We start from the raw sequence: 13,610 nt of genomic DNA, 5'->3' as shown, positions 1-13,610 counted from the left end.
ATAAAATGTTACAGTCTCAGAAACTCACAGAGGGCAGTTCTACCCTGTCCTATAGGCATGCTATGAGCCCCCCTTGACTTGAAGGCAGTCAATTTGGTTTGAATATTTCTGTTAAAGAGGAACCCGGTTGGCATGTGGGTTATACACTGGGCTACTAACCTCAAGGTCAGTAGTTGGAAACCACCAAACATTCCATAGAGAAAAATTTGGCTTTCTTCTCCTGTGAAGAGTTACACTATGTGAAACCCACAGGAGCAGTTCAACCCTGTCTTACAGGGTTGTATCAGTCAGAATCAACTTAATGGCAGTGAACTTGTGACTACTTCCTTTACAGAGTCATTTACAGGGTCACTGAGAACGACTTGATGGCAGGTGAATCATATTTGTTTTTGTTATATCTCATTCCTAATCTGCTACCAGGTAACTCACTGCTGTCAAGTCTATTTTAACCCATAGTGGCCTTATATGACAGGGGAGAACTGCTCTGGGGATTTCTGAGACTGTGATTCTTCCTTATCTTCTTCTTCTTTTTAAAATGTTGTTTAAAAACAAATTGTATTTTTCAAATGATATTTAAGTTATTTCAGAGTACCATGAACAAACAAGCACAGCATGACTTGTGCTGAGAACAAGTCTGTGTCATAAGGAGAGAGAGAAGAATAAAAAAAATGACTAGGGAGAAAACTCTTCCTTTCAAAGGAACTTGTCAGGACATATAAAATTAATATTTAAGACAAATCACTACCTCTGCACCTTTAATAAAAGTACTATAATGCACATCACACTGAAAACCTGGAACACACCAAGCTCTTATCTCACACCAATGGTATTTCAATGGCTAAAGTAGATTTTCTTTGAAAAAAAATTGCTGCGATCTTTGCAGCATCAAGAGATTCTGGAAGAATCAGGTGCAATCTGTCTTTCTCAGGGATTGATCATTAAATCTTCCTCAGAAACGTTCAGTTCACAGAGAAAGATTGAATCAACACCAGGTAATCCAGCTATCAATTCAACTTTCAGAAGTTTCTGCTGATCCTTCACAATTTTTTTTTTAACTTATAGGTTGGGGTTTTCATCTCCACCTGAATCTCAATACTGCAAATTTCCTCAATCAGTTGTGCTTCTTGCCTGATACTTGGTCCTTTGACAGTGGAAGCTGAGCAAAATCCTCTGGATTGCCCACAGAAGTGTTTTTAATCTCTCCAAGGGTTAGTTTCTTTCTCACTCTCTCTCTCTCAAATCTGTAGATCACTTTGGATTCCCATCAGATTTTGCTTCATTCTCTGACTGTTTCCCTTTATTTGAAATTGTGTAGTATGGTAGGAATGTGAGAAAGCCTTTTAGAGTCTCTCCTCAATGCATTTCATAGCCATCGTGTTAGTAGTTAATGTGATTAATCAGTTCCTGATTAACAGATCCCCTTTCACTTGGTCCTTTTCTGCTGCTTGCAGAATATCAGGAAATATCAGGATGGTAGGCAACACTGATGACTGGGTCACCGTCTGATGTCTCAGAATTATCTTCTGGTGTGGCAATACTTACAGGCACTGGAAGTGTAGCTGAATAGGGAAGCTGGGATCCTTTTTCACTGGCACAGATGAATGGCAAGTGTTTGTCCATTAACTGTAGACAGAACTGTGGTTCTGGGTGCTCAGTTGTTTGCTCTCAGCTGCTTTTGAATGAACTTCTCCTAGCACTCAGGGTCACTTTCAGCCAGATCACCAAGGTGACCCTTTCCCATGCCCTCCACGCCAATGTTAGAACCCTTTGCTGAGGCATCCACACCTAGGGGCATACTTTCTTTTTAAAGGTGATTCTACGAGTCCTAAATTTGCCACCCTTTCGCCTTTCTATCCCATCCCCAAAGACTGAGAAATTCTAAGTTGTGGGAACTTTAATGAACTCTTATCTAATGCCAGCACCAACCTTAGCACAGTGCCTGATATAGCAGCATTATCAAGAAATGTTTGTTGGGTGTATTGATGGGTTAGTGTATAGAAGTTAAAAGTCATACAATTTTAAAGTGTGGCATCAATTCATTTGTGACATATGAAAACTGAAACTTCAGGAAAGATGGATATTGTGACTTAAGGAGACCCAGACCTGATACGTTGAGCGATGCCCTAAGATTCTCGAGGAAGGAGCAGTTTTATGCTCCTGCCTCCTGGAGGCTAAGATTGTAGTCTTAGGTCAACATATTGGGGGTTGATACAGCTGCCATGAAACATTGAATTCTGTAGGATTTGGGGATAAAATGTCTCAATGATCATCTCTGTTCATGTTCTTCTCTTTAGCTTCCACAAGTTGGGCCAGATAAATGCATCCTATCACCTGGGCATAAATTTAGCCAAATTCAATCGCTTGTGTCTCAATATATCAGGTAGTTTTCTTTGGCTATATTTCATTCCAAGGTCTAGAAGATGGAAAAGGAAACCAAACATGGAGAAATACTGTAAACTCCAGGGTCTTCATAAATCCTACCATGTTAAAACAATACAAAATGCCAACACACATTTATTCCATTACTATCTTTTCCCCTCCAGGTAGCAGAACTTAAAAGAAGCCTAGGGAAGAAAAGATTCGGTGATTTTTCACAGAACTAGAAAGCCCCATCTTTCTCTGGCCACTAGATAGAGCTCTTTCTATGTTAAAAATTTTGAAAGGGGTTAGAATTGGCCTTTGATGCTTAAGTTGTTTTGCTTACACTCCATCAGAACCGGGTTTAAGAGAAGGATGATTTAGCATTTCATCTTTTATTTTTTTAAGACTAAATCCTCAGGTATAAATGGGAATAATACTTAAGATAGCTTATACCTACTACAATCTAGTTGATTCTGATGCCTAGAGATATTACAGGGCAGAGTGGAACAGTCCCTGTGAGTTTCCAAGCCTTTTAATTTTTTACAGTGACAAGTAACCTTGGTTTTCTCCCTTAGATGAGAAGTGGGTTTGACCCTCTGACTTGATGGAAGTTCAATGTATAAACTGCTATGTTACCAAGGCTTCTTCTTCAAGATATCTTATAATCTTGTTAGAACAAATTGTCATCTTAAATGCAGGTCTTTACGCTGGAGTTTCCCAGACAACTTACTCACTCCGTGTCGGAGGCAGAAAGAGGAGTTTTTATTTGGAATGTATACCATAGAGGAGACCAGAGCCGTGTCTGTGGTATCCTGTTTGAAATCAGGATACATAGGGAATATAAACCTCTGACATTGGAATTTATTCCTTGGGAAGTCACGTGTAAATGTTTTACATTGACTTGTGTTTCACAGTCACCACAGAAACAATGTTGACCATTAGCAAGCAAACAAAATAATACGGCTAGTTTTAGGCCAGGATCAGTATGCCTTTGCTGATTAGCTGGGAGGACCTACCTTTTAATCAGTAACCAAAAAACAGAAACAACAACAACAACACCCCACCCAACCAAACAGCAAACTCACTGTCATCGAATTGATGCCCACTCACAGAGACCCTGTAGCACAGGGTAGATCTGCCCCTGTGAGCTTCTGAGACTAAATCTTTACTGGAATAGAAAGCCCCATCTTTTTCAAGAGGAGCGGCTGGTGGTTTCAAACTGCTAACCTTGTGGCTACTAGCCCCATGTGTAATCACTGGGCCACCAGAGCACCTGAATCACTAACAGTAAGGTACTAAGAGAAAACTCTTGGTAATATCTGCCCCTTTTGGGTGACATCCACATCCAACCTGACTGTTTTTGAGTAATGTAGTGTGTTATAAAACTTTCATAAAGTCTGCATTAAGCAAAGTACCTTAGGCTAACTGCATTTAGTGAGGAGAATTTTCTAACTACAATAAGAAAATGCTATAAGGTAATTGGCACAATGCTGGCACAGGGTAAATATTAAACATATGCCACAATTTACTGAATAATTATTAATACTATGGCTGTTATTATTGATACCAACTTAAACTGGATAGGCACAAAAGATGCTATCTGAGGACACACCCTTTTAGTTAGCATACCACCCCTGACAACAGGAAAGCTAAATAGAATACTTGATTGATATCATATCAGTAGGCTGTTGTTCAAGGGGGGAGCTGAGGCTATAATCTTGCAATTCTGTTAGAATTCAAAATGAATTGACAAGCCATTTCTGTTTCCCTTCGAAGTCAAAACTAGTCTAGCCCCATTTGAAAGGCTGGCCTCAGCTAACCATGCTTATAGCAGGAGCGCAGACTCGGCATTTAGCTGAGGCAACCTGCACTCTGCTTCTCTTTCTTGCAGTTGTTAGGATTTGTGAGCTAACACATGGTAGTTATTTCCCTTAGAAGTCAAGATGAATCTATCTCCATCTTAAAGGCAGGGCTCACCTGACAAAACTTGGGGACCAGACAATATGACATATCCAAACAAAAAGAAGAATATGGTCATAATTGAAGAAAGGCTTATTAACACTTTATATGCAGATGACACAACTTTGCTTCTGAGAGCTAGGAGGACTGGAAGCCCTTGCTGATGAAAACCAAGGACGGAAACCTTCAATATGGATTACAACTCAATGTAAGAAAGACCAAAATCCTCATAACTGGAACAATAGGTAACATCACGATATATGGTGAAAGTGTTGAAGTTGTCAAGGATTTTTTCTTTCTTGGACCCGCAATCAGTGCTCAGGGAGGCAGCAGTCAAGCAATCAAAAGATGAGTTGTATTTGGTAAATCTGCTGCATAAGTTCTCTTTAGAGTATTGAAAAGCAAGGATGTTACTTTAGGGACTAAGATGAGCCTGACGCAAGACATAGTATTTTCAATTGCCTTATATGCAGGGTTCTCTAGAGAAACAAAACCAGGACACACACACACACACACACACACACACACACACACACACACACACACACTTATACAGCGAGAAGGAATGTAACTAATTAGTCCACACAGCAGTACAGAGGGCTCAGTCCCACTCACTTTCATAGAACAGTTACTATACTGGAAGTCCTTCATCTCAAGTGGGCTGCTGGGTCCAAGGTCAAGGAAGCAGACAGCAGAGTCTTCCCTCAGGCAAGATATGCAGAGTCTGCCCGCAGGCAAGAGACAGCAGGGTGGGTCAGCAATAGCCAGTAGCACTGGAGCTTAGTGAAGCAGGGCTTCACAAGTTCTAGCAACATGATCCATGGGTTGGCTTGGCTCACAGGTAGTGTAGCACACAGATTGAGGCAGAGAACTAGCTAAAGCACAGCATGCTGGTCTGATAACCAGGGAGCTAGAGAGAAGGGGCAGGTCTTGTAGAGCCAATTATCTCATTGCCCTTTAATCAAGCTGCGACCTGATTAATCTCCATCCACATGTTCGTATTGGTCTAGTTGGCATAATAAACCTAACTATCACAAATATTGAGTAAAGAATGGCAAAGACGAATTTATGCAGAAAGAATTGTGCAGAATTTATGCACAATTTATTTGAATTGTGGTGAAAATTCAAAGTGCTAAATGGACATATCTATCTGTATTGGAAGAAGAGTGGCCAGAGTACTCCTTAGAGCCAAGAATGCTGAGACTTCATCTTACATACTTTGGATATGTAAGGTGGCACCAGTTGCTGGAGAAGGACATTTGTGCTTGGGAAACTAGAGGGGCAGTAAAGGGGGGCGGGGAGGCCCTCAAGGAAATGGATTGACACCATTGCTGCAATAATGGGCTCAAGAATAGGAATACTTGTGAGGATGGTACAGGTCCAGGTCATGTTTTATTTTGTTGTGTTTAGGGTCGCTATGGATTAGAAACAATTCAATGGCACCAAAGAGCAACAACAAAGAAAAAGAACAATCTGAGAACTAGATAATTTATTTCATTGGCCAGACTGATCCAGGAGATCTGTCTCCCATTCCCTGACTGTATAATATCCACTGATTTACTGCTCCAGGAAGCAGATTTAGAAGAAAACGGGCTAGGCTTTCTTCCTTAGTACTAAAGCTTAATAAATATTCTCACTCTCTCTCCTACCCTGGTCTCATAAATTACCTGACTTGCAGCAGGCTTCCTGAATCACCTTCTCTGCGTGGTGGTAGGGGCTTGGTTACAGCAACTTATGCAGAGGTTTTTCTGGACACAGAGATCACAGTCACAGTCACAAGATAGTTACAATATTCATGAGCCAAGATAGATCATGGAAATATTTCTAGGGGATATCTGGTATTTGAATTTGTATTAAGTGCTTGTGGTAGTTCTATAATCACTTGTCAATTTGAGAGGATTATGAATGAAGCGGTGGGGTCTGTCAATCCGGTGATAGCCGGTGAGGTCTCTGTGTGGGCATGATCTTCCCCTGAGGATTCTGGGAATTGCAGTATTTCCTCCTTGGAGGTAGGAGACACTCTCTTTCTGCTCACTCCCTGAGAGATGCTCTACTGACAAGACAGATGGTACTATGCTGATAGACCCTGTGTCCTGGGAACTGGAGCAGTCAGCACTGAGATGTTTCTACTGCCACTGGATCCACAAGACTTTACACCCACTGGCCTGTGATCTTCCTGCATTTTGTGTCATTGTATATGTTTCATGAGTCTGAAGAGGACATTATAGATTGATATCAGACATATGGGCTAATATCGGACATATGGACTTGATCTGGACTGGGCTGGGATGTTTTCTCAATATTCAATTGTTCTTGTATATAATGCTCTTTCTTATACATGTATGAGTCTCCATGAATTTGTTTCTCTAATCCATTTGGACTGACACAGTGCTGGAGCCAAGACCCCTGCCTGCCCTAGGAACACACATTTCATCCCACACATGGCTGTAATCACCCATGGTTGCTTACAAGATAAGTAGCTCAAAGGTCAGCCATTGTTAAAAATCCACTTTAATTTTGTTGACTTCAGCCGAGGGTCAGGTTGGTTCAGTCATTTTTTACTTCTTTCATAGGCTCAATAAAAAAGGTTCTCTCTTACTTTAGTTATTTGCTTTATTTTTCCTTCTTTTCTATTTCTTCTTGAGTTTAACTATTTATTCACAGCTGTTTACTCGATTTTTTTCAGTATTGCTAGGTGATTGCAAGAGAGGCTTTTCAAATAATCTGGATTGTCGAATTGTAGGATTCAGATGTTAAACAAAAATCTTCACATCTGATTAAACATCATGATTAATGGAGAAAAGATTGAAGCATCAGTGATTTCAGTTTTATGTAGACTCTTCTATGTGTTGTAATGTAGAAATAGATCTAGATCAAGAAATGGATTATACAGTTGTAGAGGTAGGTAATTCCACTCCACTTCAAGTTAGGTTTCTTCTAACTCATGGAAGCTGATGAACAAGAAACAGGATGATGAAGCAGAGGCAGCAGGGGGCGCACAAGCTTGTGGATGCAGAGGCCTGGAGTCTTAAAATTAATCTACCTTTCGTAGTCTGCTGATGGTTCCTGGGAGCCGCAGGCGATGCAACAGGGGATCAAGGAACCAGAAGTGACATTCAGCTCAGGCAGAAGTCGAAGGGTAAAAGAGAATATGCTGCCATCATCATTTTCAAAACATTTTCTTTCTACTTGAGTCCTTAGTATCAACTCCACTTTTTACTCTCTCCTCCCCATGAAACCTTGATAAATTATAGATTATTATTGTTTTCATATCTTACACTGCAAGACCTCTTTAAAGCATGGAAAAGCAAGGATGTTACTTTGAGGACAAAGATGCACTTAAACAAAGCCTTGGTATTTGTAATAGTTTCATATGCATGTGAAAATGAATAGTTAGGAGTTGAATAATGAAGACCAAAGAAAAATAGATGCATTTGAATTATGATGCTGGCAAAGAATATTGAATGTAACATGGACTTCCCGAAAAAACTAATAAATGTCTTGGAAGAAGTACATCTAGAATGATCTTTAGAGCCAAGGATGGACCCACACACGTTGGATATATTGTCAGGAGACACCAATCCCTAGTGAAGTACATTGCTTGGTAAAATAGAAGGGTAAGAAAAAAAAAAGAAAGAAAGCCCTTGATAAGATGGACTGACACAGTGGCTGCAACAATGGGCTCGAACATAGGACAATTGTGACAATGATACAGGTCCATGAAGTATTTTGTCCTGTTGTGCATAGAGTTGTTATGACTGAGAAGTGACCAGATGGCCCCTACCAACACATAACATACAGATAAATAATATGTGTTCCCAGTTGAAAACTCTTCAGCATATACTAGATTCAAATGAAAGAAGTAACATTGGAAAAGGTTAACATTTTTAAAGTGCTATTTTGACTGATAAAATTATATTGTTGTCTAGTATCACTTCTGGTGGTGCAACCATTAAGTATTTATTGGTGCATGGCTGCAAAGGTTAATGACTGAAACCTATTAGCTGCTCTCAAGGAGACACGATTTGACAATCTGATCCCATACTTAGATTAAAGCCTAAAAACCTCTTTGGGGTTGTTCTACTCGGTCACATAGGGTCACTATGATTGCCATTGACTTGATGGCACCCAACAACAACAATGTCAGGAAAGAAGGATAAAAAGTCTGATAAACAGGAATATATCATGGATAGTGATGGCATTGTCATTTCTCCAGGAATTTTATATGCTTTTCAAATATTTATATTAATAACATTTTAATTGTTGATATGAGTCAGGTAAAGGCTATGGGAGTAGAGTCGATGGGCACAACTCAAGATAAGGAGAAACAGCTGTAACAATCTGCTAATGATCGGAACTTGGACTGTGCTAATTATGAATCTAGGAAAAATTGTAAGTCATCAAAAATGAAATGGAAGGCATAAAGATCAATTTGCTAGGAATTAGTGAGCTGAAATGGCCTGGTATTGGCCATTGGAGTCAGAAAAGCACCTGATTTACTATGCTGGAAATAACACAACCAAGAGGAATGATGTGGTATTCATTGTCAAAAGGACATTTCAAATGCCATCTTGAAGTAGTGTGTCTTTGAAAGGATTATATCTCCGTGTCTTCAAGGAAATCTAATCTTTACAACAACTATTTAAATGTACGCACCAAACACAAAAGCTACTGATAAAGAAATTGAAGAATTCTGTCAATGACTTCTGTTGGAAATTGATCAAATAGGCAATCAAGATGCATTGACAATTATTGTCAAGTTGAATGCAAAATTGGAAACAAAGAGGAAAGAACATTATTTGGAAAATATGGATTTGGTGATAGAAATGTAGCTGGAGAGGGAATGATAAAATTTTCAAAACCAACAACTTGTTCATAGCAAATATCTTTTTTCAACAACAGAAAAGGCCACTCCGCACAGCAGTACTTTGACATATGTATGATTTGCTGATTCAAAATGGCCAATTGACAGGGGGATGCCAGAGGTGGAGGCTGTATTCTGAGTAGGCCATGGAACAAGGGATATCATTGCTGATATCAGATGGTTGTTGGCTCAAAGCAGAGAATACTAGAAGGATGTTTACTTGTGTTCCATTGACTATGCCAAGATATTTGAGTATGTGACTCAGAACAATGTATGGATAACCTTGAGAAGAATGGGAATAGAGCACCCTTCCTAGGCTCATGTGGAACCTGTACCTGGGTCAAGAAGCAGCTGTGAGAAGAGCTGTGGGAAGGGGATACTGCATGGGTTAAAGTCAGGAAAGGTGTTCACCAGGGTTGTGTCTTCTTACTAAACTTGATCAATCTGCATGCTGTGCAAATAACCAGCGAAGAACGCAGCATCAGGATGGCCGGCAGACTTATTAACAGTCTGTGATATGCAGATGACACTTTTCTTGCTTAAAGTGAGGAGAACTTCAAGCAATGCTGATGAAGATCAAGAATTGCTGCCTTCAGTATGGATCACAACTCAATGTGAAGAAGACCAAAATCCTCACAACTCAACTAATAAGTAACAGCGTGATACACAGAGAAAAGATTGAAGCTGTCCAGGACTATGTATGGCTTGGATCCACAATCAATGCTCAGGGAAGCAGCAGTCAAGAGATTAAAAGATGAACTGCATTTGGTAAATCAACTGCACAAGACCTCTTTAGAGTATTGAAAAGCAAGGATGTTACTTTGAGGACTAACGTGTGCCAGACCCAAGCCAGGGTATTTTCAATTGCTTCACATGCATGTGAAAAGTATACATTGAATAAGGATGAATGAAGAAGAATCAGTGCATTTGGATTGTGTTTCTGGAGCCAAATATTAAAGGTACCATGGATGGCTGAAAAGTACACACCTATTTGTCTTGGAAGAAGTACGGTCATAGTGCTCCTTACAGGCAAGAATCGGGAGATTTAATCATATGTCCTTTGGGCATGTTTGCAAGTAAGACCTGTCCTTGCAGAAGGAAATCATGCAAGGGAATGTAGAGGGGCAGCACATGAGAGGAAGGCCCTCAAGGAGATGGGCTTACATCGTGGCTGCAACAATGGGCCCAAGCATAAGAACAACAGTGAGGTTGGCACAGGACTGAGCAGTGTTTTGTTCCTTTGTGCATCAGGTTCCTATAAGTTGGCACCAACTCAATGGCACCTAACAGCAGCAGCAGCAGCAACAACAACAAAGTTTTGAAAATAAAATGTCTGACTTCAAATGTGAATATTGATAAAACCAGATCACAAACTAGTGAGAAACGAGGTTTAGCTACTTGTTTAATCAAGTGTTAACAGATTTTAACAGTTAAATGATCACAAGGAACACTTGTTCTTTTACGAGGAAAAATAATTTGTTCAGAAACACTGATCAAGGCATGATAACACACAGGCAATTATTCTGTTAGAACACAGGATCTTGATTTGTGGGCAGATTACTTACAAGGCAATAAAATCCTTTCAGGGAAGACCAATAACTCAAGAAAATTATGCAATTTTAACATAGAGTAAAATAAAGTCTTAACTTGAATTATTATATTAGATACAAACCTCTTACTGTTTGTTTGCTTGTTTTCTTCGTAAGAAATTTTATACTTCAACTTGTTTCCAGGAAACATGGTCTAAGAATTGTATTAGCCAAAGACAGAGACCAGGTTGATTTGAGTACATTTAAATTTATTCTTAAATGCAAAACAGAAGAAAACAGTAGGATTTGCTACTGTTCAAAGATTCAGAGAAAATCAAGCAAGTTCTATACCATAAACTAAGTGACAAGAAATAGGTTGATCCTAGGATACAATGATCCTAGGAAGCATTTAGCAGATTTTGAAATGATTAAAGGATACAATTGATACTCTAAATACTGTGCCCAAAGGGCAGATTTTATAATGATCATAGACATTATCTATTCTACATTTCTCCAGCACCCACCTGCACTGTTGTTTAAATTGATAAATGCCTCCATACCTGGCCTTCCTATATCCCCGGCATGATGATGTCTGAGGTCTCTGAATGGGGAATAGCTTTGCGCCTGGCTACTTACCTTAATTGTCTTGCTTGCCTTTTTCCTGAGTTAGATTATCCTTACTGATTGAGTTTAAAAGGAAAAAAAAATTTTTACTGCAAGGGAGGAGGCTGGTATATTTTTAACAAAATTAATCTTAAAATATGTAATATTTCTAGTCTTTTGATTAACAATGGGCTAATTGTTTCACTCCCTGTATCAACCTCATCAAAATTTAGTTAGCTTTCATCATGGCAAATAAAATTCCCTTCCTGGGACTCTTTTACAACTTTGAGTATTCATTTAGATTTTCTTATGCTTTCCTGCTTTGTTCGGAAAGGATTTGTCATTTTGTACTTCAAGGAAACCATCATGTTTCCCTGAAAGGCTCACCTGCATGCTTTGCATACAAACCTTTTCAAATCTGCTACCATTGCTGAGTATTCTTTTTTTTATTAAATCATTTTATTAGGGGCTCATACAACTCTTATCACAATCCATACATACATCGATTATATAAAGCATATTTGTAGATTTGTTACCCTCATCATTCTCAAAACATTTGCTCTCCATGTAAGCCCCTAGCATCAGCTTCTCATTTTACTCCTTTCCTCCCCGTGAACCCCTCCCTCATGAACCCTTGATAATCTATAAATTATTATTATTTTGTCATATCTTACATGGTCCGATGTCACCCTTCACCCACTTTTATGTTGTCTGTCCCCCAGGGAGGAGGTTATATGTAGATCCCCTCTGTGCCCCACCCTCCCTCTACCCTGCCAGTATTGCCACTCTCACCACTGGTCCTGAAGGGATCATCTGCCCTGGATTCCCTGTATTTTTAGTTCCTATCTGTATTAGTGTACATCCTCTAGTCTAGCCAGGTTTGTAGGTAGAATCGGGATCATGATAGTGGTTGGGGAGTAAGCATTTAGGAACTAGAGGAAAGTTGTAAGTTTCATCATTGCTACACCGCACCTGACTTGCTCCTCTCCTCCCTGCGGCCCTTCTGTGAGAGGATGTCCACTGCCTACAGATGGGTGTTGGGTCCCCACTCTGCACTACCCCTCATTCACAATGATATGATTTTGTTTTTTGATGCCTGATACCTCATCCCTTAGACACCTTGTAATTACACAGGCTGGTGTGCTTCTTCCATGTGGGCTTTGTTGCTTCTGAGCTTGATGACTGCTTGTTTACCTTCAAGCATTCAAGACCCCAGATGCTATATCTTTTGATAGCCAGGCACCCTCAGCTTTCTTCACCACATTTGCTTATGCACCCATTTGTCTTCAGTGATCATGTTGGGAAGGTGAGCATCATGGAATGCCACTTTAATAGAACAAAGTGTTTCTGCATTGAGAGAGTACTTGAGTAGAGTCCCAATGTCCATCTGCTACCTTCATACAAAACCTATAAATATATGTACATAGATCTATTTCCCCATCCTCATATATAAATATATTTACATATGTACATGCCTGTATTTAGAACTCTATAAATGCCCTTTGCCTCCTAGCTCTTTCCCCTATTTCCTTTTACTTTCCTTTTGTCTCACTATCATGTTCAGCCTTCATTTGGGTTTCAGTAATTCCTCTCGGTTACATTACCCTTGATCACACCCTACCAGGCTTCCTACACCCTCCTCACCACCGATTTGGATTACTTTTGTTCCCTTGTCCCTGGGTTTGTTAACACCACTTCCTTTGCCCCCCCCTTCCTTCTCCCATGTCCCCTCAGGACCATCGGTCCCATTGTTTTCTCCTCCAGATTGTTCATCCAGCCTGTTTTATAGGCTGCAGAGATACTAACATGCATAAAAACAAGACAGAGCAAAACCAATCGCTTCGTATTCTTATGTACATCCATTGATGATAACTTTTGCAGAGTAATGTGGGAGGTAGGTAATTGTGAACTCTCTTTCAAACATTGTGTTTTTATAGCACACGAGCAGGGATTCTGAGAGCTTGCACCCGTGGTTGCAGCCTCAGTGCTAGTCCATTTCATTGAGGGCTCTCAACAAGATGGGCTCAGGCATAAGAACAATGATAAGAATGGCGTGGGACTGTGAAGTGTTTTGTTCTACTCTATGTAGAGAGGGTCAATATGGGTCATAACTGACTCAGTGGCTCCTAACAATAACAACTGCAGACTACAAGTTTTATAATTTTTATAGCCATATTAAAATATTATAGTTTCTTAGTGTGGAAAATGTATTAACAATCTCAAATATATATCTTATCTATATTGTATAAAATGAACCTATGGTGCAGTGGGTGAGGAACTGAGCTGCAGAGGGT

General features: G+C 39.8%; 1 pseudogene; it reads right to left on the bottom strand.

Moving 5' to 3' along the window:
- Positions 1-815: 815 nt before the first annotated feature.
- Positions 816-13,610, bottom strand: part of LOC142460992 (PIH1 domain-containing protein 2-like) — a 138,171-nt pseudogene continuing 125,376 nt past the window's right edge.

Source organism: Tenrec ecaudatus, chromosome 11 (genome assembly GCF_050624435.1).
Source record: "Tenrec ecaudatus isolate mTenEca1 chromosome 11, mTenEca1.hap1, whole genome shotgun sequence".
Classification (NCBI taxonomy): Eukaryota; Metazoa; Chordata; class Mammalia; order Afrosoricida; family Tenrecidae; genus Tenrec; species Tenrec ecaudatus.
Note: the sequence above shows the minus strand (reverse complement) of the source record. Positions and strands in the feature narration are given on the sequence as shown.